General features: G+C 39.3%; 1 pseudogene; it reads right to left on the bottom strand.

Annotated features, from left to right (window-relative positions):
- Window positions 1-3,410: 3,410 nt before the first annotated feature.
- LOC138378761 (transcription initiation factor TFIID subunit 10 pseudogene) lies at window positions 3,411-5,064 on the bottom strand (annotated as a pseudogene).
- Between the last annotated feature and the right edge of the window lie 2,396 nt (window positions 5,065-7,460).

Below are 7,460 nucleotides of genomic sequence, written 5' to 3' on the forward strand. Positions count from 1 at the left end.
TGCAAACTTAGTGGACCCAATAAAATGAAAAAATCCCCTCCAAACCATATTACAAAATTGGATTTATCCCAGGGATAGAGAATGCACTAAAATTCTTTCAGAGAAGGAATGGGGGGAAGATGACAAATTGGTTGCATGTAATATATCACACAATGGTAACAGATTCAAGGACAACACTAAATTGAGAACACAATAGAGAAATGTCCTCAGACGATGAAATTTAGTTTCAACCTGGAATTTTATGTTCTATAAAATGAGAGGGATTTTCAGACAGGCTAGATCTCTAAAAATGTCTGCCCATGTGCCCTTTCCTGAAGGAATGTGCTCCAGTAAAACTAGGGATTATGGCCAGGTGACGTGGCTCAAACTTGTAATTCCAGTACTTTGAGAAGCCAAGGTAGGAGAATTGCTTGAGGAAAGACGCTTGAGACCAGCTTGATCAACACAGAAAGTCTCCATCTCTACAAAAAAAAAATTTTAAAATTAGCCAGGTGTGGTGTCATATACCTGTAGTCCCAGCTACCTGGGAGGCTGAGACAGGAAGATTGCTTGAGCCCAGGTTGTTGAGGTTGCAGTGAGTTAGGATCATGACACTGCACTCTAGCCTGGGCAACAGAGAAAGACCCTATCTCAAAAACAAAACAACAAAAGACCCTCAAGGACTATAACAACACACGGGAAACACAGAACCTATGGCATAAGGGATCTGACACAAGAAAGCCATTATGTGAGAGCCCAGAGGACTTCAAAGAGATGCCCCAGAAAAACAGGCTAACAAAGCAGGACTAGCAAAACAAAGCAGTCCATACTGGAGGAGAATGACAAAAGGCTGAGAGGAGTTGTCTCCAAGAGAAAAATGAAACAGATATGTTTTAGTAGACAGAAAATATTTAGATGGGCATGTGACAAATGTCACAAAATTTGGGGGATTAATAGCTGTTAGAAAACAGGCAAATAAATATAGTCAGGAAATTAATTCCACAAGAAATAGAGGGATGTGGGCCAGGCACGGTGGCTCACGCCTGTAATCCTAGCACTCTGGGAGGCCGAGGCGGGTGGATCGCTCAAGGTCAGGAGTTCAAGACCAGCCTGAGCAAGAGCGAGACCCCGTCTCTACTAAAAAATAGAAAGAAATTATACGGACACCTAAAAATATATATAGAAAAACTAGCCGGGCATAGTGGCGCGTGCCTGTAGTCCCAGCTACTCGGGAGGCTGAGACAGGAGGATTGCTTGAGCCCAGGAGTTTGAGGTTGCTGTGAGCTAAGCTGACGCCACGGCACTCACTCTAGCCTGGGCAACAAAGTGAGACTCTGTCTCAAAAAAAAAAAAAAAAAAAATAGAAGGATGTGAAAGCAGGGAGACCAGCCGGTGACTACTTATTTGGCTGTGTGAGCTCATGTAGGCTAAGAAAAGGGGATTGTCTGGGAGAAGTGAGGTGCTCAGATTTCAGAAATATTTAAGAGAAAGAATGAAGGGTGTGCAGAAGAAGAACAGCAAGAAAACTGTATGACTCAGCAACAAACAGTATTTGCATAGTCATAATGCAAATATTAATTACTGATTTAATACAAAATGTGATATATGTCAAGGAAATGGAGGGAGGGAAATAAGGTCATGGTGGAGTGAGGAAGCTCAGCTTTTACCTGCTATGACGGGAAGTCAGCAGAGAGTGCTAAAAATGAACTTAGCTATTATCACTGTTACTTTGATTAAAAAATAAGTTTAAACAATTAAGGCACAAATGTTTAAGGCAGATCTTTACACCACAACAAAGTTATTGAAATTTAGCTGAAATGTTAGAAAGCATTAAAAAATTGGCCCCACTCAGTCAAAGGTTTTTCCACATAGATTTGATATTTAGGAAAATAGAAGAGACTTAGAAAATCCACAAAAAAGAGTTCCACACCAACAGTATGTTATATTATATATTTACATATATAATATATATTTTATATTTTTAAGGAATCATGACAGACATACTTTTAAGTCCAACTATTAATGTCTTAATTTTTCAAGTGTTTACTTACATGCTTTAAATGGTTGTTCTTCCTCTTTTCTTGCCCTCAAAATAATAAAAAACTGATCAATTCTGATACAAATGTCATAGAGTAAAAATAGTTGCTAATTATCTGATGAAATACCATTATACAAAATCAGATAAAATTCCATTCTTTTAAAAATAATTTTCTGCAAACTTTATAATTTAATTCACCTCACAAGATGAATGTCATAAAGTAAAATCTAAAATGTTAGTTTTACTTTTTGATTTAACAGATATTCTATTATATGCAGGCCAGGTGCAGTGGCTCACACCTGTACTCCTAGCACTTTGCAAAGGAGGCCGAGGCAGCAGGATCACTTGAGGCCAGGAGTTTGGGACCAGCCTGAGCAACACGGAGACCCCATCTCTACAAAAAGTTAGAAAAATTAGCCGGGCATGCCTGTAGTCCCAGCTACTTGGGAGGCTGATGCAGGAGGATTGCTCAAGCCCAGGAATTTGAGGTTGCAATGAGCTATGATGACACCACTACGCTCTAGCCTGGGTCACATAGAGGAAGATCCTGTCTAAAAGTAAATAAGAAATAAGTGAAAATCTATTACATACAAATGAAAGAATCCCCATGTACAAAGGAGCAAAACAAATTAGGCCAGACGAGAAATTTAGCTAATCAAAAAGTAAACCTGTTGCATATTTGAACCACTACCCAGTAGTATCTTCTAATTCTACATTGACACACAGCTTACTTTAATTACCAGTATCTACCAGCGGACAGCTCTTAAGAACCAGTTTCTGGTCAGGCATCAATCCCTAGATGCATCTGAATCCCTGGAAGCATCCTTACTGGTGATCTACTAATATGTCACTGAAAAATAAATTGGTCTTTACATAACTGGAAAGTAACCTAGCTGGCATTGAAATTTTAAAATGAGTGTGCTAACTGCATTGAACATGGTACCTACAGAACACAAAATAATTTTGTTGTAACAAAGGTCAGAAGAGTAAATGCTCCAAGAGGGACTTTGGCTGCACTTAGTTTCCCACACTGCCTCCTCCTCTGAGGCTGGATGGCATTTTAGGCACACATTTCTCACCACTGAAGAGACAGGGGGATGGGATAGTTTTCTTCTGCTTCCACACACTCTACAAGAGAGAAGCTCACGGCTCTGCAAGAAACGGAGAAATACTGAGATCCTAACCAGAAATGATTGGTTCAAGACAGGCAAACTACGCACAAAATATGGAAATGCAGTATAGGCAGACACCCAATTTCTTCATTTCTGTAGGATAGGGGGAAAAAAGAAACCCCTATTTTTTATTGTGCTGCATTTTTTTTTTTTTTGTCACAATCCAGTTTATAATGAAAACAGGCTGGTGTGGGGACATGGGACAGACAGGTCCATTTAGATCAGGTGGCCCAGGTGAAGTAGTGGGGCTTCTTCGCATTGATGCCATACTCGCTGAGGGCAGGGCCAGGTCCTCTGTGGTTAGAGTGGACTTGCAGTCCTTGCTCTTGCTCCGGGAGCTGCCGGAGGCTGTGCCCTTCATTTTGCAGTGCCGTAGGGCATCGTTGGCAATATCTGGGATGAATTTCTGGGCAGCTAGGGAGATGAGCCGAATTATGTGTGGGTCTGAGGCCTCAAAGCCAGCAGAGTTCAGGTAGTAACCAGTCACTGCATCAGGGACCCTGGGCGAGTAATCCTCCAGCTGCATTAAGAAGTCCAGCAGAGGCGGGCTGGACACCGCAGGCTTCGAGTCTCCCTCCGCAGGCTGTGCTCCATAGTAGGTAAACCGTGGGCTGCTGGCCCACACCTGAGCCGCCCCGCTGGGCTGGTCCGGCCCACGCAGCCAAGGGCCCCATGCCCCCAGCCGCGGCTCCATCCCCGGGTCCCCCTCCTGGCCCTGCGGGGCTGGTCTTGTTCTCTGTGGCCTGGTGGCACCAGTGGGTGGGGCTGTGGGAGCTGGAACCAGGGGCGCCGGGCCTGGGACCAAAGCAGCGGAGGCTGGAGCCAGGTCGGTCTGCGTTAGAGCCGCTGCAGCTCCTATGACCCTTGGGAGAGGCCGACTTCTAATATTCTTAAGTAATACAACCCTCACTTCTTGTATTCTTGCTGTTGAGATCAACTGAAAAACCTGGCTGTAGATGGCTTTTTAGCAAATAAACTAAGATTTAACATAACAGTAAGGTAAATAAGCAGGAGTGAAGAACAATCCTAGGGTTCTGATTCTCATCCTAAGAGTAGGACTTGGAAAATTGGCAGTAGTTTGTTTCACTTGCTGAGGCTAAACTCTGGGAAATATCTCAGGGCATGTTTATATTACATTAGGGTGAAAAGGTTTTGAACAGCTTAAATTTCTGAGCAGGACAGATGTGGATGTGACAGGATCATTTGGCTAGATCACTGTGTTAAAAGGGGCCAAAATCACAGTTTCAATCCCCACATGTAAACAACTGAATTTTTTTCATTTGTTAAAATAAAAACCTACCTGCAGGCTAAATCCTATCGTTCATCTTTAAAGTGTGTTCTTTGGAGCAGGGCAAGAAGGGTAAAGAAATATGGAGAGATGGGGATAAATCTATGACCACTTCTAATTCATGGGGCCTATTGTGTTCATAAAGAGGTGGCAAATTGTATAAACAGAAAGTCTAGATGTTCTCAGTGAAACAGTGACAACTAGAGGCAAGTGTATCAAATGTCAAAATGACAGGTGAATAAAAGAAAAGTTGAAAATTTTAAAGTAATTATGAGTTCTTCTAAATACTTTCTATAAGGCATTCCATAAAACAAAAACAGTTTTTAGTCTTGTCTTGGAGGAAAAAAACATTGTCTTACCATCCATTTTAGATTTGCTCAGAAAAATTGCTCCTGCCCTTGGATGGTCAGCTGGATTTGATTCCAAAGTTAAATCTGTAGAGGAAGAAGAGGAAAAAGATGTCATAATTTAGAAGAATGAAAAAGATTCTTCTAAAAACAGCTGCACATTGTGATTACAGGCATACGGGGTCATACCTGTAATCCAGCACTGTTGGAGGCTGATACAAGAGGATCATCTGAGCCCATGAGTTCAAGACTGCAGTGAGCTATGATTATAACACTGCACTCCAGCCTGGATGATAGAGTGAGATTCTGTCTAAAAAATAGCTACACATTAATTTTAATCACTTTTAGCAGTCTTGAAAGAAGTTTGTAGTAATAAATAGGAAGAAATATAATGGCAACAATATAAAAATTCTAGTGGGAAATGCAACGTGGTTGAATCTTTCCATATATGTAGACCAAAACTAGGCTATGCAACTTCTTTTTTTTTAACTTGTGCCTAAATAATCTGATGCAACTAGTAGATCAATCATACACACGGCCTCCTCCTTGTACTTATCAAATAGGAACACTCTCACCCTCCTCTATGCTGATATGACTAGCACATTTCAGGATCAGTCTCAAGTAGCAAGTGATGCTGTGGCCAATTACTGTCAGACAGTCAATATATCAAATATGCTAAAACAAAGAGGGTGGTTTTTGGCAAGCATTCTTTAGATAATCAAAGGCTAATTTTAACTCCATTCAATAAATTACTCATTTATTTAGCTGTGATGTATCTGGGATAGTCATCACAGCAGATTTAAGAGGGCTGCATAAAAAGTTTAATTTTCTAATCTATAGAAACACTTTCATGACAGAAAGTGAGTTTTTTAATTTTTCCCTCAATATCCAAAGCTAAACTCTCATGTTTTTCTTCCCAAAGCATGGTTAATCTGGGAATTCATCAAAATTATCTTCTGGAGCAGGCCATAGAACGGCTTCTAAAAAATTTTGATCCTACCTATGCCTGCAGGTCACCAAAGTGGGATAATCTCCCATTTAAGTGAGACTACAAAACAGATTATTGAATTTCCATAAGACAAACTTTACCATCATATGGGATAATAAAAGTTGTCATGAGAGGAAAAAATAAACTAATTAATTAAGGTAAACATCCCTCAGAGGAAAAAGTCCATAAGACACCTGACTAACGTTGAATACTGCTTTTCGTCTAAGATTCTACTAGTTGTAAGATCCATCTCAATTGCACAGATGTTAAAATGTAAAAATATATGTAACTTAGAATAAATGAAATGCATTATTAAAGGCTAAAAATGTTAAAATTATACAATTGTAAACTATCAAGAAATAAGTTTCCTTGCAAAATATTAAAGGGAGAGGGCAGTAACCAAGAAATTAATCAAAGAACCAGCACATTTCAGAGAAAGAGATTGAGTTCAACATTGATTGCAGTATATCCCAATTAAATAGAAGCAGTTTCTGGGCCAACTGCTGGGCACCCATTTATGTAAAGGCTCATTGCATTTACTGACCTGCTCTGTCACCCCTATACTGCACATTGTATTAGTTTTATGGCCCATAACACAAATATGTTAAGTCTCTCAATCTTTTATCTGTCTCTGCATCAACTCTCAGTCTTGCCTTAACTTTTTTAATCCTAAATTTGTTTTAGTGACTGTGACTGAGCTGTGACAATTCATATACTGTAGTATGCCCTTCTTCTTTATATATTTCTTAAGAGCACTTAACTCCATTTCTTAGACTTTTAAGAACATTTCTGCATTACTGGTACCTCTGTTGCATTTATTATCTAATGTTACTGTTTTAACCCTAAAGCCTAATTACTTTAGTACATTAAAAAAGTTGAGAAAAAATGTAATATCCAAAGAGGCCCATATAAGTGATTCTATTAATTTTGTTCCTATATTCTATGTGTCTGGAAATTACATTCTTGATCTACCAAGTCTTATTTAAAATCTTGGAAACTCAATTTATACTTCTCAGAGCCTGTCTTCTTGTATATAAAACAGGTATCATTTCTCCACTACCTAAATCAAAACATTGTGAGGAGTGAATGAAATGCAAGAGCAATATATATACTATATAATGCACAATAAACTAAAAAAAAAAGGTTTCACTAACTCAAAAGCCAAAAGTAAATATTTGACATTCATTGGAAAACCCATACCAAAAATTATCTTGGGCAAATATTCACTTTGGCTACCCACTAAAGTTGAGAGAAAAACAGTCACACACACACACACACACACACACACACAAATTCATTTCAGTTTTTTTTTAAATAAACAAACACATATTTCCCCTGCTTTCTCTCATGTAAGTTAATGTATGTTCTCCCCCTTACTTTTTCATATAACTTATCCTAATTATGACTCCATAGCAATAAAGAGAGATATTATTTTTATAGCTCATAGAACTCCTTTGTATGGATGTACCAGTTTATTTTACAATCCATTGCTATACACTTAAGTACTTTCCAACAATGCAAGCCAGGCATGGTGGTTCACACCTGTAATCTCATCACTTTTGGAGGCTGAAGAGGGAGGATTGCTTGAGGCTAGGAGTTCATGGCCAGGTAGAGCAACATAGCAAAATCTGTCTCTAAAAATGTTTTT

The sequence above is a fragment of the Eulemur rufifrons genome, chromosome 30, assembly GCF_041146395.1.
Source record: "Eulemur rufifrons isolate Redbay chromosome 30, OSU_ERuf_1, whole genome shotgun sequence".
Classification (NCBI taxonomy): domain Eukaryota; kingdom Metazoa; phylum Chordata; class Mammalia; order Primates; family Lemuridae; genus Eulemur; species Eulemur rufifrons.